This window comes from Sceloporus occidentalis, unplaced genomic scaffold (assembly GCF_023333645.1).
Source record: "Sceloporus occidentalis isolate IW3139 unplaced genomic scaffold, rSceOcc1.0.p SCAF_5, whole genome shotgun sequence".
Lineage (NCBI taxonomy): Eukaryota > Metazoa > Chordata > Lepidosauria > Squamata > Phrynosomatidae > Sceloporus > Sceloporus occidentalis.
In genome coordinates, this window is record NW_028316985.1 from 183107184 (window position 1) to 183131341 (window position 24158).

General features: G+C 43.6%; 1 protein-coding gene and 1 pseudogene across 10 annotated transcripts in view; one reads left to right on the forward strand and one right to left on the reverse strand.

The window, feature by feature from the left end:
• LOC149313252 (spermine oxidase-like) overlaps window positions 1–12106 on the reverse strand; it is a 58377-nt gene extending 46271 nt beyond the window's left edge. For 5 of the 10 annotated variants that reach the window (XR_016281364.1, XM_089526352.1, XM_089526357.1 and 2 more), the window contains exon 1: window positions 7822–8049. The gene's annotated coding sequence lies outside the window, so the exon portion shown is untranslated. Of the gene's footprint in view, window positions 1–3954; window positions 4300–4718; window positions 5857–7821; window positions 8050–11931 lie in introns of those variants that run through there. The other 5 variants (XM_089526356.1, XM_089526355.1, XM_089526349.1 and 2 more) reach the window with 4 other exon arrangements.
• A 5774-nt stretch (window positions 12107–17880) lies between these two features.
• Window positions 17881–23552, forward strand: LOC149313253 (lysosomal enzyme trafficking factor-like; annotated as a pseudogene).
• Window positions 23553–24158: the final 606 nt, after the last annotated feature.

A 24158-nucleotide genomic window follows, 5' to 3' on the forward strand; every position in this document is an offset into this window, starting at 1 on the left:
CTGTCCTTAACTTACCTTCACAAGTTATTCTGCAGATATAATGCTTCACACTAAGTGCTCCAACACTATGTAAACACTAGATTAACAGGGTGAAGGAAGGACACCCTTCTGTCCTTAACTCTGTGCATTGCAACAGATCACAAAAGGAAAACAAAAGAAAACGTTTGGACGTACACAGAACAAATCAACAACTAGACCAGGGCCTGGTGTTGGGTTTTTGTAAAAAGAAACACAGTTGCCAGATTGCTGTATATAGCATGAGTTTTGGAGGCCACGTGTCCTAAACAAACTGCAATGGCTTCTAACTGGTTTCCAAGCTCAATTCAAGGAGCTGGTGTTGACCTACAAAACCCTAAACAGTTGGGGCCAGAATATTGTTTGTGGTGTGACCCATCATCCCAAGAGACTGTGGTAAGTACACCAGACAGAGTTATCTCTGTAGCAGCACTTCTTCCAAAGGACACTGAGCTGATTCCATCCTTGGCGAATGTCCAGTAGGTAGTGTATTATTCTATATGTATGGCCTTGGGTTTTTAAACCTGGGTGTTGTTGTTTTCAAATAACCTTTAAAAATTGTTTTTATCTGCTTTTTCAGAATGGAATGGTTTCCATGGCCAAGGCAGGATTTGAACACTGGTCTCCAGAGTCATAGCCCAATGCTCAAACCACTACACCATGCTGGCTGTCAGGGCAACTTACCTAAATTACTAACTGAGGGTTAGCCAAAAATACAGGACATAACAACACAAATACATCTCCACATCAGGTATTTCCTCCATCACCTGCTCTGCTTCCCTGGCAACCATTTGCAGGGCAACGCTGCAATTACATCACTTCACATTTTTTTCTATCACCCATTATGTGTCATGGATCAAGTAAAAAAGTCAATGCGATTCTAGACTGTATCAATAGAAGTATAGTGTCTAGATCAAGTGAAGTAATAGTGTCACTCTATTCTGCTTTTGTCAGGCCTCACCTGGAATACGGCATCCAGCTCTGGGTACCACAATTCAAAAAAGGAAGTGGACAAGATGAAGCATGTCCAGAGGAGGGCCACCAAAATGGTGAAGGGTCCACCAAGCCCTATGAGAGCAGCTGGAGAAGAGATGGTTAAGAGGTGATATATTAGCCCTGTTTAAGTATTTGAGGGGTTGTCCTACTGAGGATGAGGCAAGCTTGATTTCTGCTGCTCCAGAGACTAGGACTCAGAGCAATGGATGCAAACTACAGGAAATGAGATTCCACCTCGATATTAGGAAGAACGTCATGACAGTAAGAGCTGTTCAACAGTGTAACACCCTCCCTTGGAGTGTAGTGGAGTCTCCTTCTTTGGAGGTTTTTAAACAGAGACTGGATGATCATCTGTCGGGGGTGTTTGGATTATGTATTCCTGCGTGGCAGGGGGTTGGACTGAATTGGCCCTTGAGGTGTCTTCCAACTCTATGATTCAGTGGGGTAGTCTGCACTGGCCAGAAAAAGAGGCTTATAACTGCTTTGAAGGTGGGATGTTTAGATAACAAGAGGGGAAAGTAGGTGGAAACCGAAACAAAGCTGCCTCCGGGGGCTAAAAAATGGAGCAAAAAGAAGCTGGGATTCTCCAACTCCAGGTGGGAAATGCGCATCATCACACTGACATATAAACAGCCCAGAGCCAGTACGGGACTGCGATAAAGCACAAATGCAATTGCCAATAATGCAATGGATGTAACATACACAAGCCAGACAGTCCTACAGGGGAGCATGGGGTGAAAGGAGCATGTATGGGGGCCTCCATGATTGTGCCAATGTGTCACTGGACACACAATACACTTTACAGGCAATGCATCGCACGTGTGACCGTGTGGCTGGTCATACGGGTGAGCATCCAATGGAATGGCATCAAGATGGGAGAAGGAGGTAACTGGAGGTTGCAGGTGATGTGTTTGTGTGATGGTGCACATGCATGGTATGAAGGTGACATAAAAAAATAACCGCACAGCACAACATGATGCCGCATGGTGCAGACAGCCTGTGAGTGTTTAGCCCGCCTTAGAAGCAGGCCATGCAGACAGCAGGATTTCAATCTGCTTTCAGAAAACCCAGGAACAAGCCACTTTTTCCTGTCTGTCCGCTCTGGCCCCATGATTCTATGATTAATGGAGAGCCATGACAGCAAGACATATAGGCCAACACAAGCCCCACAACTCCAAAGAATGTGCAGCTTGCACCTTAGCTGTCTTTGAAAGGGATTGGACCAACCACTCTTTATTATTAGTATCATTAGTATTATTAGTATTATTATTATTATTTATATCCCACCTCTCTACAAAATGCAATCGAAGCAGCTTGAATTTTCTATAAGCAGCTATTAGCCACAACAGGTAAACAGATGAACCATGTACAAGCTGCATTATTCTGCACAGAGGATACATGAGGGAGATAAGTTAACAGGGTAAAGTCTATGCCCCCATACATCGTTTCTTAGTTTCCTCAAGACACACAGCTGACCAGGATACCAGATTAGACAGGCCTAATCCAGCAAAGCAATCCTTTGTTCTCCTTATCAGAATCAGGGCACAAACATTTCTGGAAAGAGTCAGACACTCCTTTCCGCCCCCAAGTTCAACCACTATCTCCTTGCAGCGCACATGCACACTGGTGTTTTGTACACATCAGCAGTTTGAGCTGCCAGTTACAGTTCTCTCGTAAATGAGGTACTCTTTGGAACATTTCCATTGACACACATAATGCTGTGCATGCTCCCAGCCAGCACATGATCTCAACACAAAGCATGTCCAGCTGATGCAGCTAAATCCAGCAGCAGACTTGCCTTCTCACAAGTACAAATGGGGGAAGGGGAGGCAAAAGGCTTTGTTTGCAGATGTCTCCATTCTTTCCTTCTACCAAGCACCCAAAGAAAACTGCCGACAAGGTGGGAAACCTTGTCTCCTAAGCAGTTACACATGTTAGAAAACAAATCACTTTTAGCTTTGGATGCTGGGTGTAAGAAGGCAGAAAACCCTGACCAGAGCAATTTCTAACATGCTTTTTCCCCTTCTTTTTGCATATCCTTTCCTAACTGATCTTGTAATAATTAAATGAAAAGATTAAAAAAAAAAACCCAGCAGTACTTGCTGCAGTATTATTATCTCCAGATTGCAAACTGTGCAAATAGACTGGTTTATTCTATAAAGAAATCTTAGCTTTGAAAACTGGAAGTCTTTAAAAAGTAAATATTTGTGACTAATGATTATATGATTAGTAGCTGAGGCAAATGTAGCAAAAGATTCACTCACGTCTTTACATAAGAGGAAAATGGGAATAATACTGGGGTGTGAAACAAATCACTATGGCAATTTTAACTCCCAGGTTTAAGAGTAATTTCCCTCCCCACTGCTCAGGCTGCAGCAACTGACAAAAAGACAATATAGCTTGCAAAGAACACCACAAATCATCATCTTCGGGATGGTTTTTAACCTTCATCCAGGCATATAAAAAAAACCACATACAGTGTGTGACTTAACCTGGTGTATTTTCTGACTGCAATAAAAATTCCACTGTCTTGTGGGGCATTAAAAATTCCTGCATGGGCACAAGATACAGAATCACAAGTATTTCATAACAGCCAAAACAAAGAGCCAGAAAACACAGATAAACATGAGGGAAAACATTTGTTCTGAGTAGTTGCTGCCCCATTTTTTTTCCCACACACAAAAGAAAAAATGCAACTAATACAATTTAAATACTGTATTATTGTCACTTTAAAAAAGCACAGCAGATGGCGGGAATTGAGGGAGATTGTTTACAGATCTTCATGTGACAATGTCATAAAATGCAAGTCCAGGTCTGTGCAAATTCTGTAATAAAACAAGACTCCGGGAGATGAAAACGCCCCACCTGCCTGAATGAGGGTTAAAACAGTGTCTAAAATTGTACTTTATCTTCCTTTAAAAAAAATGCTTCTGTGTCCCTCACCTTGAGCTCATGCATCCTTTAAGAAATGGGCCTTGGAAAGGTCACATCAAAATAAATGAGTATGTTTTTTTTTATCCAGCAATGTTTCACCACATTCCTATGGCAGTGTATGCATTTCATCACGATTTGATGGCTCTGGAGAGCCGTCTATTTTGTACAATTCCTCATTCGCAGTGTTTGGAGCACCAGGGAATCATATTAAAGAGCCGCTAAAGGCGGCAATGTCAGCAAGGATAAAACAAGACTTTATTCTCTGGGAAAGAACTGGGCAATGTGGTCACTCCTGCGGTTGGAATCGCACCCGACTCTCAATCTAAAGAGGAAGTAATCCTGAAATGAGACGGACTGGGGAGGAGAGAGAGATGTGTCATTGCGAACAAAGGTGAAAGGCATAAAAGAAAAGGAGAACAATCATTTGTGGGTGTGACACAATGCACTAGAAATGCTCCAGCATTACAGTAACAGCAAGCCTTTGCACAAACAGGGAGGGCACTATTACAGGAGGGGGGGTCTGTACAAATGGATAATGCAAAAATGCACTCTCAACACACTCACACAGTTACAGAGGTTCAATAAGGGTCAGAAATCCTTATGAAGATGGGATCATCTCCTAAAACAATAATGGGAACGCTCAAGACTATGTCATCTGACGAGACAATGATGAAAACAGGGGCTTTGAGATCCCAAGAATAGCAGCAGAAATAGAGAGGTTTAGTTCCCCACAAATAAAATGGGGGGAGGAAAGAGAGGGGACAAGGTGGTACCTGAAATCATGAAGATGGACACCTCCGTCACACCAGTCTCCCAAAGGAAAGATGGAGGGGTAGCGGACTGGAATGATAATGGGACCAGTGACTCTATCCACCTGCCAATCACTAGGAGATACTGGAAGGACTGGGGGAGGAAGGAGTGTGTGTCCCCCCCCCTTAAAAATAGCTACTATCCCCACCCCATTTCTTCTCTTCTCATTCCTCTAAATCCTCAGAAGAGATGGTGGGGTGGGGTGGCTTTGTTACCTTATATTAGCAGTGGAAAATATACTACACCTATGGAACTGGGTGCATTGAGAAGATATTGAGGCTAAAAATGACAAAAGGAGAGCTGAAGGGAAATGAGGAGGGGGCTTTATTAGCAGAACAAGGCCACCAATAACCTGCAGAGAGTTGAGGAGGAGGGAAAGGGTGCACAATCACCCCCCCCCCCCAATAAATACACAGTAATGTTAGTGGGGATATTCAGAGACATCATGGGAGAGATATTAGTGGGGATATCCAGAGATATTATGGGAGTATATTATAGGGGAGATATTAAGGGGGTATTCAGAGATATTATAGGGGGATATTATGATACAATATGGGTGATATTCAGAGGTATTATCGAGGGAGTCTAAAAGATATTAGAGATATTATGGGTAGATATTAGTGGGGATATTCAGAGATATTATGGGGAGATATTATAGGAGAGATATTGGGGGGGGGGGGGATATTCCGAAATATTATGGAGGAGACATTAATGAAAGGGGTCTAAAAAGCAGAGATATTATGTGGGGAGTCTAAAAGGTATTGGAGATCTTATGGGGAATATTCAGAGATATTATGGGGGGGGGGGGGTTTCCAAAAGGTATTCGATATTATGGGGATATTCAGAGATATTCTGGAGGGGGGTATTTAAAGGTATTAAACTCATCATCATCATCATCTTATTATTATTATTCCCCTTTATTAGAGGCATCTTTACAGCATAATATCTTACTTCTCAAAAGTAAGGAGGGGGATTATTGTCTATTATGCAAGAAAGTGAAAAGATACTGAGGTGGGGGTGTCTCTACAAATATGCCCCCCAAGAAATGATAACAGGGCTCCCCCTCCTGACATATATGGGGAGAGGGGCCTAACAAGAATGGGGGGGGGGGGATAAAATACTTCCTGCATCAAAATGAAAAAGAGGAGGGGGTCTCTATAGGACACCCCCTCCCCAAACAGGGGGTACCCTTACCACTGACCTGTGGGGCAGGGAGGGGGTCCCCAAGAAGTCTAAAGGGTATTAGAGATACTATCTGGGAGATATTATAGGGGGAGATTATAATGTGGGGAAAGATTCCAATATAATAAGAGGGGGATATTCAAGAGATATTATCGAGGGGGTCTAAGTTATTGGAAATATTATGGGGGAATATTATGGGGGATATTCATAGCTATTATGGGGTGTTAAAGGTAATAGAGAGATTATAGGGGAGATATTAGTGGGGATATTGAGAGATATTATGGGGCAGATATTGGGGGGACATTACTGAAGGGGCCTAAAAGGTAAGAGATATTATGGGGCGGGGGGGGGGGCAAAAGGTATTGGAGATCTTATGAGGGATATTCAGGAGATATTATTGGCTGCTCTGAGTCCTGTTTTGGGGAAAGGATAAGATCTTAATAATAATAATAATAATAATAATAATAATAATAATAATGGGGTCTAAGGTATTAGATATTATGCGGGGAGACATTATGGACATATTCAGAGATATTAGGAGGGGTCTTTAAAGGTATTAGAGATATTATGGGGGAGATATTAGTAGGGATATTAAGAGATATTATAGGGGATATTAGGGGGAATATTCAGGGGTATTATGGGGGAGATATTGTGGGGGAGACATTATTGAAGGGGTCTAAAAGGTAGAGATATTATGGAGGGTTTGAAAGGTATCGGAGATCTTATGGGGGATACTATTATGGGTGGTCTAAAAGATATTAGATATGAAGGTATTCAGAGATGGGGGGATCCTTAAAGGTCTTTGAGATATTATGGGAGAGATAGTATAGGGGATATTCAGGGATATTGTGGGGGGTCGAAATGAGATATTAAAAGGGGATATTTAGGGATATTCTGGAGAGGAGTCTAAAAGGTATTAGAGGGGAGATACTATGGGGATATTGAGAGGTATGAACAGTATTAGAGATATTATGGGGGAGATATTAGAAATACTGGGGTGGGTCAAAAGGTGAGATACTAAGAGGGGATATCTAGAGATATTCTGGGGTACTTTAAGGGTATTAGAGCTAATGTGCGGAGAGATACTATGAGGAATATTGAGAGGTATTAAATGTATTAGAGATATTATTGGGGGGGGGGATATTCAGAGATATTGTGGGGAACCTCTAAAAGGTGTGAGGGGGATATTCAGAGATGGGACTAAAAAGTATTATAGCTATTATGAAGGAGATACTATGGGGATATATTGAGAGATATTAAAGGTATCAGAGATATTATGGGGGAGACATTAGGGGAGATATTCAGAGATATTGTGGGGGAATCTGAAAGGTATGAGAGACATTTTGGGGTGAGATACACGATATGGAAATGCAAATATTCTGAGGGGGGGTTGAAAGGTGTGACAGATATTATGGGGTATATTCAGATATATAGATTATGAAAGGGGGCTTGAAAAGGCATTGCAGATATTATGAGGGGATATCCTATGGGGGGTATGGAGAGATATCAAATGTATGAGAGATATTATGGGGGGAGATATTGGGGGGATAGTCAGAGATATTATGGGGAGCTCTAACAGGTATGAGAGACATTATGGGGGGGGGGATATTCAGATATATTGGGGGGCTCTAAAAGGCCTGGGAGGTATTATGGGGGATCCTATGGGGCTATTGAGAGATGTTAAGAGTAATAAAGACATTATGGGGGCAGATATTCAGAGATATTATGGCGGGGGGCTCTAAAAGATATTATGAGGGGAGATACTGTGGGGGAGATCTTAAAGGCAATGGGGGTATTCTGGGGGGAGGCATTCAGAGACGGGGCACGAGAGGTCGGTCCCTGGCGAGGTCCCTGCAGTGCTTCCTTCCTTCCTTCGGGGGATACCTCTCTCGAGCGTTGTCCGGGTGAGAAGGTCCCTTCCCTGGGCGCCTGCCTGCCTTCCTTCCTTCCTTCCTGGGCTCCTTGGGCTCCTTCTTCGGCGGGGAGAGCAGGAGAGAAGCGCCCTCCGGACCCGCGGCGACGGCTGCCTGGCTCTCTGCGGCGGCGGCGGCGGCGACCGGCGGCCTCCTCCTCGGCGGCGAAGCCCCGACCTCCCTCCTCCTCCTGGGCCTGCCTCCCTCCCTCCCTCCTTCCTTCCTTCCCCGGGGCTCCTCCTCCTTCTCTTCCCAAAGGCCCGCCTCTCCTCCTCCCCCGCCGAGGACCAGGGGGCCTCTGAGCGCACGCAGAGTGCTGGGAGCAGCCCTCCTCAGGAAACGGAGGCATGGCTGGGGCTCTTTCCCCCTAAAAGGCCGTCCCTTGGGGCGCCAGGCGTCCCACGCCCGAGGCCTCCGCCGGCCCTCTTCACGCCCAGAGGCTGCAGGGAGCCATGCGGCGGCGGCGCCCTCCTTCCCTCCCTTCATGCGGCCTACTTTTAGACCACTTCTTCTGGTACGCCTCTCTAGGAATCTCTGGGTCCTCCGGCGCAACTCTATGGTCAACGCCTGACAGACACTGACCATAGAGCTGCGCTGGAGGGGCCTCTCTAGGAATAATCCCCAGGCCTTTCAGGGCAACCCTGAGGTAAAGTTGACCATAGAGTCGCCTTGGAGGACCTAGAGGTTCCTAGAGAGGACATAAGCAAATCTGCACATATCAAAGCCACAAATATGGAGGGATGTGTATATATACACACACACACACACACACATATATATATATATATATACACAGAGAAAGATACATCTAAACACACATTTATATACACATACATAAATACACACACAGAGATACATATACATTTATACACACATATATACATATATATATATATATACACAGAGAGAGAGAGAGACATATACATATTAAAAAAATTAAATTCATTTTTGTTATTTTTTTATTAAAAATTGAAATCTTAATTTTCAGAACATTGGGGGCCTCCCTCCTTCTCCCGCCGTCTCTTAAAGCGTTTCAAAGAGATTCAGGCAAATGCCACAGTGGTGGCATCACACACACACACACACACACACACTTCCCTTTGAGGGTGTCACTCTTGTGGTCTGCACCTCCCGCACCTCCCCTCAAGCGACTGGTCCCAAAACACACGCTGCAGAAATAATCCAGTTTGAGACCGTTTTAACTACCCTGGCTCAGTGCTGTATTTTGTGGTGGCACCAGGCCTTTTTCTGACAGAAAAGGCTAAATCTTTCTCAGAACTACAGTTCCCAGGATTCCCTAGCACTGAGCCAGGGCAGTTAAAGAGGTCTCAAACTGGATTACTTCTCCAGTGCGTTTTGGCCCTTGCCCAGGTTAGTGACCTTCGCTTTGTTGCTGCAGAACATCCACACTACAGAAATAATCCAGTTTGACACTGCTTTAACTGCCATGACTCCCAAGCTATGCAATGCTGGGAACTGTCATTTTGTGAGATGTGTAGCCTTCTCTGTCAGGGAGCTCTGGGGCCACCACAAACTGCAGTTCCCCGAATTACATAGCATCGAGCCATGGCAGTTAAAGTGACGTCAAACTGGAATATTTCTGCAGTGCAGATGCAGCCTAAGAGGCAAATACTGGGACCTGAGATTCTTGCTTCTATGTTCAGCACACCATTCAGAATTTACACCTTACAAAAATTGCGTAAGGACACACACACACTTCCTCTGCACATGCCCCAAGATACTTTGGTGTATTTTGTGCTTTTGAAGACTGAAGCTTGCAAGAGAAACCTGCGACAAAACGTTGCAGCACCATCCCTTCTTCCAGTTCTGACTAGCCAAACCCTTCTCCACAATTTGTTGTTGTTGTTGTTGTTGTGCCTTCAAGCTATTTCACACTTGAAATGGCCCCAGGGGCCCTTATGGAATGAGAGTCAATAAATAAATGAATATTTTAAGTAAATAAATAATAAGGTTGAAAGAGGGTGTGCATATAACGGGACCATTAGTTGGCCGCGATGTGTCATGTGTACAACATCTTGACACTAGCAAACGCCATTATATAAAAGTGCAATATCTTAGTCATACTCATGTATCTTGTTTGTAGAAATGTACAAATTATACAATTGCTTGGATTTAGCTATTTGTACAGTATTTCTCCACCACCCTGCTTTTTTTTTTTAAGGAATGTGGTGCCAAAAAACCTTTCAGGCAATAGGAAACGCATTGCTGCACGTGCCAGAGACTTTCAAAGATTTTCCATTAAGTTGGATGGCTTGTTTCCATTAACTGCTAAGCCAATTTGAAGAGAATTGCACACAGGTCTGAAGCAGATTTTTACAGGTTCCCAGAATGAGGCACCCAAAGGGTGCTCAGCAATGGCTCCTTTTCATCCTGGAGAGAAGTGACCAGTGGGTTCTGTCCTGGGCCCAGTGCTATTCAACATCTTTATCGATAGAATTGGGGGCATACTTATCAAATTTGCAGATGACACCAAATTAGGAGGAGTAGCTAATACTCCAGAGGACAGGATCAAAATTCAAAATGACCTGAATAGACTAGAAAGCTGGACCACACTTAACAAAATGAACTTCAACAGGGAGAAATGTAAGGTACTGCACTTAGGGCAGAAAAATGAAATGCACAGATATAGGATGGGGGACACCTGGCTGAATGAAACTACGTGTGAAAGGGATCTGGGAGTCCAAGTAGACCACAGGTTGAGCATGAGTCAACAGTGCAATGTGACAGCTAACAAGACCAATGTGATTTTAGGGTGCATCAATAGAAATATAATGCTTAGATCAGTGATGGTGAATCTTTTACTGACTTTTTGCCCAAACTGCAACCCAGACCCCACTTATTTATTGCAAAGTGCCACGTCCCTCTGGCTTTCTAGTAAGAAACTCTGGCAAACTCTGTGCTAGGGCGACAGCATGTGTGCCCACAGAGAAGGTTCTGAGTGCCACCTCTGGCACACGTGCCATAGGTTCGCCATTACTGGTTTAGATCCAGAGATGTAATAGTGCCATTCTATTCTGCTCTGGTCAGGCCCCACCTGGAATATTGTGTCCAGTTTTGGGCACCACAATTCAAAAAGGACATTGAGAAACTGGAGCATGTTCAAAGGAGGGCAACTAAAATGGTGAAGGGTCTGAAAACCATGAAGCCCTTTGAGGAGAGACTTAGGGAGCTGGGGATGTTTAGCCTGGAGAAGAGAAGGTTAAGAGGTGATATGATATCCCTGTTTAAATACTTGAAGGGGTGTCACAGTGAGGAGGGAGCAAGCTTGTTTTCTGCTGCTCCAGAGACTAGAACGTAGAGCAATGGATGCAAGCTGCAGAAAAGAGATTCCACCTCAACATTAGGAAGAAAACTTCCTGACAGTAAGGGCTGTTCGACAGTGGAACACACTTCTTCCTCGGAGTGTAGTGGAGTCTCCTTCCTTGGAGGTGTTTAAGCAGAGGCTGGATGGCCATCTGTCGGATATGCTTTGATTGAGATTTCCTGCATGGCAGAATGGGGTTGGACTGGATGGCTCTTGTAGTCTCTTTCAACTCTATTATTCTATGATTCTATGGGGAACCTCCAAGGAGATGTGCAAATGGGGAAACTAATTTTGAAGAAATTGCACCTGAAGAGAGATCTCTTTTTGCAGTCCTGAAAATCTACCTGAATTTAATTTAGCACCTTTCAGATTTCCCAGATACCTCCCACACATTGCTAAGAATTCACAACAGTCTAGTAACATAAGCTTATATATTTTACCACTCTGCTGCAGATTTGGAAGATAGGGGAACTGAGACAGACAATTGCCTCATGCTAGTTAAAACAGCCACATATAGCTTAACAATAAACTTAGTGAGGTTTTCTTCTGAGTAGACATGAATCAGTTCAGGCCACATCTGATTTTGTTGCAGACCGTTCAGGTCTGACACTGCTTGACCACAAACCTTTATATACATACTGGATTTTTCAAGCAATTTTTATTTTCATCCCAGGTAAGTGAGGCTAGGACTGTAGCTTTCACCACTAAAATAATAAATTAAAATAAAAAATCAGCTAAGGGTGCATTCACACCTACCTTATCAAACAGCAACACGTGGTTCCAGCAGAAAAATATTTCACTTCTCTATGATCCACAGTGTGATCTGAGAAGTCACCTACTGCTGCTGTTCTCCTCTGTCCTCTGCCTTGGGAGAAAATGTAATGCCAAATTTTGCTGCTCTCCGTTGCAAAGGCTACAGCAATAAGAGCAAAACCGGTCGTGGTTCCAACAATAAACCACCAGTGGGAACACACCCATAAGCATCAGGAATCAAGAGCTCTAGCCTTGATCCTGGGAGCATGCACTGTGGGCAGAGAACTTTATAATACTAAGGTGGAGAGTGTGGTCTCCTCTGTACTGGAGTTTCCACAGCATTTTACAAAGGGCATGGTACCTGTTCCCACCAAGTCTGCCACAATTTTAAATCGCTAATTGGGTCCTCCTGGAAAATAACTTAAGAAGGCCAGAGACAGGGACGTAGCCAAGGGAGGGGGGGTCTGGGGGGTCCGGACCTTCCCTTCCATTAGATACAATGAACAGAGTGTGCCGCCACACTACCGCACCTAAGCCCCAATATAATGGTGGCACTTAGTCTGGGATCCCCCCCTTCCCAAAATCCTGGCTACGTCCCTGCCAGAGAGCTACATAATACAAGAGAGGAAATTCTGCAGCCTTACTATTTGAAGTTTTTCCTTGGCAAGGCAGCGGTTGAGGTGGCAGGAGGGGAGAGACTGTACCAGACCCTCAGGTATGTAAGTATATTATCACTCAGACTTGCTCCTCTGATTCACAATCACCTTTCGCATTGCCAAGAGTGAGGTCACAAACAGCTGAGACAGGAGAAAGGGCACAAAGTTGACAGAGACCCATATTTGAAGAGAGGTCACCGTGGTTTGTCCGCCCACCGAACGGGCCCAGCTGTGCCATCTGCAGAACAGATGTGCATTCTCTCAACTCAAACACTGGGCCAGCAAGTCTGTGTTGCTCATTTCCCTGAGAGCATTACACCAAAAAAAAAATACCTTTCCTCTTTTTTCTTTTCTTTTTTTTTAAGTGCCACATGGACATTTATTTACACATTCTTTCAATGCATTTCTTTTTTAAAAAGAAAAGGACGGATTTTTTAAAAACCGTTCCAAAAACTGGGGGATTGCAGAGCGGTTTCCTGATGACACTGCCAGTGTTAACCTAACCCAGTGCCGCTGTCCTCAGATGGCTTTTGCTGCAAACATGACCCGGGAGAGAGAAAGAGATAATTGTACTGAGCACAATGAGAGTGCTTCCAAACTTGGCCGTACTCCTCTACATTCGTTCAGCCTATCTCCAGCCTTAGCAGCAAAAGCTAAGAGTGCTGCAAAAGATTAAAATTTAGGCTGTGCTGCATTTACTCTCCATTCTACTTTTTTGCCTGTGGCAACCCTGTGTCCTGTTCACATGCATTTCCTCCTCTAAAAATAGGAGACCATCTAATCTTACCCAGTACCATGCTGTGGGAAAAATAATGGCAAAAGTCTGGGATCAAGTGAGTGAAGCACTGCAACTACCCAGGTAGCAAGGTCTTGCAAATTCATGCCCATGACCTCCTTAATAGAGTCTTATTCTCTGGAGCAGCAGAAAACAAGCTTGCTCTATCCTCTGTAGGACACCCCTTCAAATATTAAAACAGGGCTATCATATCTCTTAACCATCTCTTCTCCAGGCCAAACATATTGCAGCTCTCTAAGTCTCTCCACATAGGGCATGGTTTCCAGATCCTTCACCATTTTAGTCACCCTCCTTTGGACATTCTGCAGCTTGTCAACATCCTTTTTAAATTGTGGTGCCCAGAACTGAACACAATATTCCAGGTGAGGCCTGACCAAAGCAGAATAGAGTGAGACTATGATTTCCCTTGATCTAGACACTATAGCTCTATTGATACAGCCCAGAATCACATTGGCCTTTTTAGCCGCCATTTCACACTGTTGATTCATATTTAACTTGTGGTCTGTTAGGACTCCCAGATCCTTTTCACATGTTGTCTTGTTAAGCCAGGTGTCCCCCATTAGTTTTAAAGCAATTAAATAAAATACCCTACTAAAAGACGCACTAATTTAGAACAATTTAGGATATAAAATATAACAATGGAAATTAAAATGCATCACCTTCTACAACAACTGGTTAAAAGCCAATAACTTCTAGATCTTTGCTTACAAGCAGAAAGAGAGCAGAGAGGGGGCCAGGCTAACCTCCCGCAGGAGAGAGTTACACAGCCTAGGAGCAGCCACCAAGAAGACCCTCTCATGTGTCCTTACCAAGCATGCCTGTGATGGTGGTGGGACCAAGAGAAAGCCCTCTGCCTACAGTATGAAAACTTGGATAGGCTTATTTCTAGGCAATTAAACAGCAAACAGGACAGGTGCATAGGACCCATATCTCAAAAATGTTGCATAGGCTAATGTACGGCACCATTTTACATATAGGAACACATGAAATAATAGTGCTAGAAAACAGGTTGGAATCGCTTGGTCAGATCCAGCAGGAGAGGAGAGGAAGTTGCTGATATGGAGAAACAAAGTGAGAGGGGTTCTGCAAGTAGACCTGAAGAGTCAGAAAGCATTTGAGTCTTTGGGTGTAGCCCTCAAATGTCTGGCAAAACTGGTCCTATAGACCAACTATTTGGAGACAGAAACCAGGAAAGCAACAAGGGACACCTGATGTTTGACTCAGCATAAGCATCACCTCATAGCAGAGCCTGGAGCTAAGTTACATCGTGATGCACATTGCATGGTTTGGCACATGTGCGTTAACAGCAGCACCTTACAAGAAGCAAATGGAACAAGCCCATCCAGAAGGCTGAATTCCCACAAGAGCAGCTGATACAATCTTTCTGGATGCGTGGTTGCACCAATGCAGCTGGTTCTCTGACTAGTTCACCTTGATCTGGCAATCTGAACCATACTACACCTAAAAATTCAATTATATACGCAAAAACCAGCAAAAGAGTATGCTGGGAGAGCTACATGGTACTAAGCATTGAGTAGACAATGAAGGATCCAGAGCAATGGCATACCTAGTATATCTGATACCTGGTACAGATGTTTTAATACTCCCCCCCTCCTTCAACAGTTTTTTTTTCTGGGTCTAGCAGAGCTATGGCCAGGCAACAAAGAGAGGAGACTTGCCTTCTCACCCGACCAACAGATCCATCAGACCCAGAAGGCAACTCCTTTCCTCCAGTGCACTGGGTAATACCTCTCTCTGATGTATTGCCTTTTAACTGGTGTCATTTGTCTGTTACTTGCTGTTGTTCCCCATCTCAATCCATGGGGAGAGGTAGGTAAGAAATTACAATCATCAGCAGCATCACAAAGCTACACAACTCACAAAACTACAATTCCCAGAATTCCGTAGTATTGAGCCATGACAATTAAAGTAGTGTCAAACTGGATTATTTCTGCAGTGCAGATGCAGCCTTAGTGTGAAACTTAAGGAGCTATCCAGAGTGCTGAACCCAATCCCTAAAACAAAATCAGCACCTGGGATAACTCCTTTAAAGTGTGGTGGCTCTCCATTGAAAGACCTCCAAAGAAGGAAGCTATACCACCCACTAAGACAGTTTATTGCATTGTCAAATAGCTCTTATAGTCACTAAGTTCTTCCTCCCAGCTTGGCCATGAAATCCATTGGATCACCTTGAGTGAGTCACAGTCTCTCAGCCTCCAGGGAAGGCAATGGCAAACCTCCTCTGAACAAATCTTGCTATGAAAACCTCATGACAGGTCTGCATTAGAGTCACCATAAGTCAGAAATGGCATGAAGGCACATAACAACAACAGCAGTGCTTAGGTGGAATCACTTTTCTTATCATTTGAATCCATTGGTTCATGTCTCTGGAGCCACAAAAAACAAGCTCATTCCATCTCTTACATGACATCTCTGCAGATATTTCAAGATCTCTATCGTATCACCTCTCAATTTTCTCCAAGTTAAACATACTCCGCTCCCTGAGCTGTTCTTCATAGCGTTTGGTTGCTTGTCTTTTGACTATCTTGGCTGCACTCCTCTGAATAGATTCCAGCTGGTCAATAGCCTTCATGAACTGCGGCACCCAGAATCCTGTGCTTCTTATATAATAACCCTGTGTGTCCAAACCAATGCTTTTGACCTGAAGCACCAAGATGGAGCAATGTAGGCCTTTTAGGAGACATTCTCCTTTAAAGAGTTACAGATGCACTTTCTCCAGACCCATCTGGAAAAAAATTTTTTTTTTACTGTTTGCTTCTAGTTGAGTTATTTTTAAAGCTCTTTTTGGCACTGCCAGGTCATGTCTTAATACCTTTCATTGTTCCCTTTTGTCTTTGTCTATGCACACAAGGCCAAAGCTTGTTTCTATTAAAGCTGCAGGTTTGCCAAGCCCATGCGCCTGGAGATTACGGACTGTGGGAGGCCAGCCACGTGTCAGACAGAAAAAGAGAGGAAGTGTCTCACACTTGACCCTTGCCTGGAGTACGAAAAAGGAGCCAGTTTCACGGCATTGCGTTCACTGTGATCTAATTGTAATGGCTTCTCTGGCGCTATCCTATCAATTGCATGTGTGGGCTTTGTATTTTTTTATTTTTGAAAGTACCCAAGTACCTCAAAATCCCCCTCAAGCCAGCATGGTGACTTGTTCCAATATACCCGAAAGTAGTGGTTCCCAAATTTTGGTTCTCAAGATGTTTTGAACTGCAGCTCCCAAAATTCCTGACTGTTGGCCAAGCTAGCTGCAATGGATAATAAAAGGGTGTCCCTGATATACAGTAAACTATATAAAATCAAAGTTTCTTTATAATTTTCTGGATATTTTCAAGCCATGGATTCAGGGGGATGACTGTACTTGATAAAAAGCAGGAAAAGACTGCAGTTTGGACTGGCAGAGCAGCTCTGGAAATGGGGTTTAACTTCCTCCTCCCCATCTAAACTGCATGTTCACCATAGCTGCTCTTTGTCCACTAGGGACTTTATCACACCAGCCTGCTGTCCCACCACAATCATACTAGTTTAAGAATAGAAGCATACCTAAAAGTAAAGTTTAAAGGCTTTCTCTTGACATGGATGTCTAGTCATAACTGACTGTAGGAGGTGGTGCTCATCTCTGTTACAAAGCCGAATAGCCAATGTTATCCGAAGACAACTCTGGTGGTCATGTGCCCAGCATGACTGCACCAAATGCTGTGACCTTCCCACTGAAGTGGTACCTATTTATCCTTGCATTTGTCACTGAAGTGGTACCTATTTATCTTGTTTGTGCTTTCAAACTACTAGCTTGGTAGAAGCTGGGACTAGTGACAGGAGCTTAGTCCGTCACATGGCGCTTGCGCCTCTAAATACCAACCTTCCAACATTACGATCATCAGAATTGGCGTCTTAATCACTAAGCCATCGTGTCCATTTCTTATCATACTTTTACTACATTCATCACTGCATATTATCCCTTATCACACTCTTACCCATGATAGTGCTTTGGCAGTCCATGGTTGCATGATCTGTTTTCTGCACTGCCAATGTAGCCTTCAGGAAGAAGGGTGGGAATGAACGATCCTGGCTGCCAACCACCTCCCAAAGCTGGCTGCTGTGTGAATGTGCATACAGCAGTTGGCTTTGGGAGGGTGCTGGTGACCAGGATCACTCCTCCTCCCCCCTCCCAAGTTCAGTGTTGCTGTGTGCACATTCACAAAGCAGCCCCACACTTTGGGAGCAATGGGAGGAATAAGTGATCCCAGCTGCAAAACTTCTTTCAAAGCCAGCAACTGTACAAATGTGCACACAGCAACCAGATTTGGGAAGACCTTGGTGGCAGGATTGCTGCAATGGAGGAGAAAGGGAGAAGAACAGAATCATGCCCACTCACACAGCATGACTGTCTGAGAAGTGGAACTACCGCAGGAGGAACCTATTGCACAGAGACAATAACGAATTGCAGCAAGATTGAGAGCCTAATGAAAAGATGCACTACAGTAATGAATGGAATGTAAGGCAGCAGGAAGACAGACACAACATTGTGTGATAAGCACTTGCCAAATATGCTTTATACTGTTAAAATTCCACTTTTTAGCCTCGTGTGGTAAAGGGGGGGAGAGAAGGGGCAATTTTTGTAAATGATGCAAACAGCAACTTGGGTTGGGGATTTAGAGTCTTCCCATTCAGGAGGTAGAAACGCAAGGAAAAACTTCTTTGTGGTTGCTAAGCAACTGGAAAAGGTGTGCTACTTAATCACTTCCAGTTTGGGTACAGAAGAAGGCATTTCTTGCAATTGCCTAGCAACCATGGGATGTCCTCATAGGGGAAAGGTACTGCATTTCATTGTTCCCTGGCATCTTATAGCAGTTCCTTAAAGGACATGGGATAAGGATGGCAGCTCCTGAGACCCAGAAAATCTTAAGAACTACGGGCAATTGGGCAATGGCTAAGGGCCTCTTTCTGGGAAAAGAACAAGAATGGGTGATGTGCCAACAATGTCAGACATGTGAACGAGCTTGATTTTCTAAATCCGTTGTAATCAGGATTTAGTCTTGATTCGGGCAGAAAAACTGCTTTGGACACTTTGCAGAATGACCTGTGCTGATAGAAAAACAAGTGAATGCAAGCTCATACCAACATTTCACAAATGAAAACCAGAATATGTGGGGTCAAGCAACATCAAAGCATGGTTAAGATGTCAAAAATTATTAAGACAGGCTGCGAGAGGCAGCAGCAGTTTGCTTTTGCCTGAGCTAACTGGAAAAAACCAAAATCTGCTCTCTTTTTTCCACCCTCTCCTTCCAATGAGTTAACTAAGTGCAAAATTTTGCACTTTGAACTCATTTTGCATAGTTGAAGTAGGCTGATGACAAAGGAAAGAAGTGGGATGAGACAAAAGAAACTGGGACATGTTAAACCACCTGAAAAAGTGGGACAACAGAGGATTAACCCTGCCAAACCTGCCCCAGTTGGAGGGAATGGGAGCTGCCTTTGAAAACAGTTAAGAAATTTACACTGGTACAAATTATGGTGTACTAACTAAAGCTAAACAATACAAACTGCATCACTCAGACAATGTGGACATCTGATAGTCTGTAATACAAAAAAAGGTAACTTATTCTTCTTCTTATTATTATTATTATTATTAAGCTTTATTTATAAAGCGCTGTAAATTTACACAGCGCTGTAAAAAAAAAAGTGGCATCACCCGGGGCTCGAACCGGTAACCACCTGGACCGCTTCTGGTCAGGCATGCCAGTGACCCTGAGTTATAGGACGGCATATTAATTGTATCTTTGAATGAATAAACAGCCTTAATTCTTGGACAGGGTATACTTGGGGAGATGTTCCTTCATGTTCCTGAGGTCTTTCGATATTATCACCTACACCTTGACTTCTGAAAGTGTACTGCAAATATATCTTGGCTCTAAGGATCAATCATATCTGCTTGAATACATAGAATTATAGACTCAGAGTTGGAAGAGACCACCAGGGCCATCCATTCAATTTCCTGCCATGCAGAAATGCACAATCAAAGACCTCCTGACAGATGGCCATCCAGTCCCTCCTTTAAAACTTCCAAAGAAGGGGGACTTCACCACTCTCTGAGGCAGCGTCTTCCACTGTTATACAGCTCTTACCATTAGGAAGTTCTTTCTATTGCTTAGCTGGAATCCATTTTCCTGTAGTTTGAACCCACTGCTTTGTGTACTAGCTTCTAGAGCAACAGAAAACAAACTCGCTCCTTCCTTAAAATGGCATTCCTTCAAATATTTAAACAGGGCTATCATGTTCTCTCTTAACCTTCTCTTCTCCAGGTAAAGCACACCCAGCTCCCTAAACTCAGCCAGAGGACAGCAAAGCCAATCCCCCTCTGATGGAACTTGCCAAGAAATCCTTGTGGTAGGGTCGCCATAAGTTGGAAACAACTTGAACGCACACAGCACACACAAACAAACACTTTTGCTTCACATTTGCACATCTGGAAAAGATACTATGAAAACCCCTCTTTCGGTATCAAAAAAAACTGGATATGTGGATGCAAATTCAGTCTGATGGAACAGTATGGCATGACTTCCAGCGGGAAACAGTAATAATGACAATTCCTGCTAGAAAAGCTGCATCCTTCCTTCATTTCTCTTGCCAGCACAGTTTCAGTTTTCCATTCCCTTTCCTAGGATGCAATTTCATTTATCTCCTGCATTTAAAAAAAAAAAAAAGATTTAAAAGAACAGTGTTAAACTAACTTTTCAAAAACTCCACAAGCACACACACACACAACCTTTAAAACCTTCTGTTCAATATCTTTCCTTTCTCCTGGAAACTCTTTTTGCCCACAGTGGCAACAAGATCACACTGTCATTTCTACAACCACAATAGAATAAAATCCAGTCTCGAAAGTGAACTCCTCCAGTGAAGCACTAAACCACAACCACATTCCATTCAAGGGTGACATACACACAGAGAGAAAAGGACAAAGAGAGAGATGTAAGCACACATCCTGACCCCTGGTTGCTGTGGAAACTGATATCACTCCTGTTTGCAACGTGTCAAGCTGCAGATGTAAGAATTTATGAAAGCATGGCCGGCATTTAGCAGGAAATTATGCATCTGGTCAAGCAGATAGCAGGGAATTCCCAGGATGACTCAAAGTTGCAGGGAAAGAGCAGGAAGAGATATGCTGTCAAGAAGCTACACAGAGACTTGCTGACATATCCATGCACCAGTGCGGTGTAGTGGTTTGAGCATTAGACTATGACTCTGGAGAGCAGGGTTCAATTTCCGCTCAGCCATGAAACCCACTGGATGACCTTGAGCAAGTCTCACGCTCTCAGCCTCAGAGGAAGGCAATGGTAACCCTTCTCTCAACAAATGTTGCTAAGAAAACCCCATTAGAGATTGGCCTTGAGGTTACCATGAGTGGGAAATGACTTGGAGACACACAAGAACAACAACAAAAGGTCACCATAAGTCAGATACGATTCGAAGGCACACAACATCAAGGCTGACTTATGCCTACGTATGCCACTAATTATTGTGGGTTTAAGAAGTACTAGCTTGTACTGAAAATTCACAAGGAAAACACTGGGACAGGTGGAATGTCATACGGCCATTTGTGTGTATGTGGCTTCAAATCGCCTGTCAACCCCATGAATTTCATAGGGTTTTCTTAGGCAAGAAATACCCAGAGGTATTAATCGACTATCTCCCATCCAAGTACTAACCAGGGCTAATCCTGTTTAGCTTCCAGGATCAGATTGAGTGCCTTTAAGGCAGTGTGTCCCAAACTTTGGTCCTCCAGGTGTTTTGGACATCAGCCCTCAGAAGCCTTAGCCAGTATGGCCAAAAAACAAGAATTCTGGAAATTGAAGAAGTCCAAATCATCTGGAGAACCAAAGTTTGGGAACCACTGTTTTAAGACATTTAGGGCCTGTATGGCCACAGCAACAATTCTCAATATTCCTGAGGTCTTCTGGCCAGTCTGCAGGAGCACTGAGAATCTCTAGGCCCTGACTGCTCTTCTGCTCCATTTTAATGGTGGTGACCTTAAATGGTTCCTTGTGGCCCTTTGGCTGGTAGTTGCTGGGCCATAAAACTATAGGCGAGGCTCGTGCTGTATGTTTCCTGCCTGAAAGCCGAAGGGCAATATCTTGCAAAGAACAAAACACCTTGGCATGAGGCCCATCTAGCTCCTTTTAGGTTACTCAGCAAAAGGGAGACGGTAATCACCTGCAATCTTGTTCCGTCTGAACATTTTTTTTCCCCTTTTCATTTTTGCCTTCCCACCCATTCCTTTGAAACGTCAGCTTTTGGGCAAGTCTCATCTGCTTTTTGTGGAAGGGTGTAATTTGGGAATGAAAGGAGAGGCAAAAATAAGACCAAAAAACAACAACAAAATCAAAAAATAAGAAGAGGGCAATTCAAAAGCTTGCTCTGGGATATATTTGTGTTTGCACTACAAGAAAACAGTATATTTGCAGAGTGTTGAATGTGATTACAGGTTCATACTTCATTGCTGAGTGTCAAAAGTTGCTTTTAATTGGTAATTAGTTACCATTCCTCATATTCTATGAAGCAGAGTTTGGAAGCAATTAAATTACAAAGGTGTGTGTGTGTGTGTGTGTGTGTGTGTGTGTGTGTGTGTTGTGTGCCTTCAAGTCATTTCCAACTTATGGTAATCCATTTTCTTATCATGGGGTTTCCTTGGCAAGATTTAGTCAAAGGGGATTTACCTTTGCCTCCTCCTGATTTGTAATTAATTTATTTTGCCAATAACAAAGGTATAACTATATCGCTTTGGCCTAAATCTTAACAGTTAACCCTAACTAGAGTTGTTGTTGCTCTAGTGTGAGCTCAAGTAGTTTCTAACTTATAGTGACCCAAAGGTGACCCTATTATGTTCAGAGGGGCTTTGTCAATGCCCTCTTCGGAGGCTGAGAGAGTCTACCCGCCTTGTTTGCAACTCTCAAAGGAGGCCATGTGACATTTAGTGATGGAGGAGGCCTCCAGGAGTTTGCTATGCCAACACCACCATCCTTGCTGCCTCCAGGTGAGTGGACTGCATCCCTTCCAGGACTTTCAGTCTCTGGGCATCCTAGTCTAGTCAGCAGTCCACCTCACCCCAGAAGGCAGCCTCTTCCACCAGTGCTCCAGATGACACCACCCACTAAGGTGTTACCCAGTGTGGTCCACACCCCTCACACCCCTCATGGAATTGGCATTGGGAACAAAGGAAAAGGAAATGAATGCATCATGACATTTATGAATGTGGACAATATGTTGATCTTATAGAGAAATATAGGGCTAGGTTAACTGAAATCAATACTTTCATTTGGTATTTTGGATAGAACACAAATAGCGATTTCCAGATTGTCCAGCCTCCACCCTGTGAATTTTGACTGTCCCTTATTGCTGTTTGGAAAAACCTGGCAATACCAGTGTCTTGAACTGTGAGGCAACTGATCTCCCTCTACCTTTGCTGACCAAGGGCAATGGGGTGATTTGATCGGGCCACTTTCCCCAGCCTCTCCTTTCCTGTCTTTCCGCCTGATTGTTGTTTGTTCCCATGTTTTCAAGCTGAAGAAGCAGCAGAGCATGGAGAATGGTGGATTTCCATGAGATGGAACAAATTGGTGGTGACTGCTGTTATGTGCCTTCAAGTTGTTTTGGACTTGTGGCAACCCTATGGTAAACCTGTTGCAGGGTTCTCTTTTTGCCTTCCTCTGAGTCTGAGAGAATGGCACAGGTTGGTATAAGATTATGTCTAACAGCAAGTGCAGCTGCATTTTGCAGTATTTTCAAAATCAATGAAGCTTATGACAGATTAACATTGGAGTGCATTCAGCAACTCCCTTGAAAAATTCATAGAAGAAACTACTTGGATGCACGCCTGAGAAGCACAGCTGCTGTCTGTACCTTTTTGGCTGTGGGCCACAATCTTTTTAATCCCTTATTTACAGATGTTCTCATTCCTTTACTCCTGTACAAGAGCTAAATCCCCAAACAGTGGGCTATTGCATCATTTCTATTTGCTTGGCTCTTGTTTGCATTTGTTCCCAAACTTTGTGAAGGCCTCCAGTCAAACCTACAGACTGCAAGTATGTGATGCCCCAATCCTTAAACCAATCTCTGCTTTCCTACAAATGGGTTTAAATAATCTGAAGATGCTTGCCTGAATGGATGTACTGTACTGTATGAATAGAACATGAAATCCTTTTTGTCAGTTATAACTACAGAGTAGAACACCCACCTTATAATATGCATACTATATATATATATATATTCACACACACACACACACACACACACAAATTGATTTGAAGTATGAATGTGCCCTATCTTGAGGAATAAATGAGGCTTCCAATCTTTGGCCTGTTACAGACTGCCAAAATAAAGCTGCTTCAGGTCTCTTTGGAGGTATGCTGTTTAAATGCTGCATGCATCCTAAGAGTCCGGAAGCTGCACCAAAAGCTGCACTCCAGTGCTTAGGAATGGAGTGTGGCTTTGGCGCGACCTCCGGACTCTTAGGACCCATGCATCATTTAAACAGCATACCTCCAAAGAGACCCCAAGCAGCTTTATTTTGGCAGTCTAAAACAGGCCTTTGAGTCTGTTGTTGTTGTGTGCTTTCAAGCGATTTCCAATTTATGGCGGCCTTAGGTGAACATGTTGGTTAATGGAGTGCACCAGATAATTCTATAAGAAAATAAGTATGTGTTTTATAGATTACAGTAAAGCCTTAAGAAAATGGGAGTGCCACTACACTTGACTGTCCTGGTGAG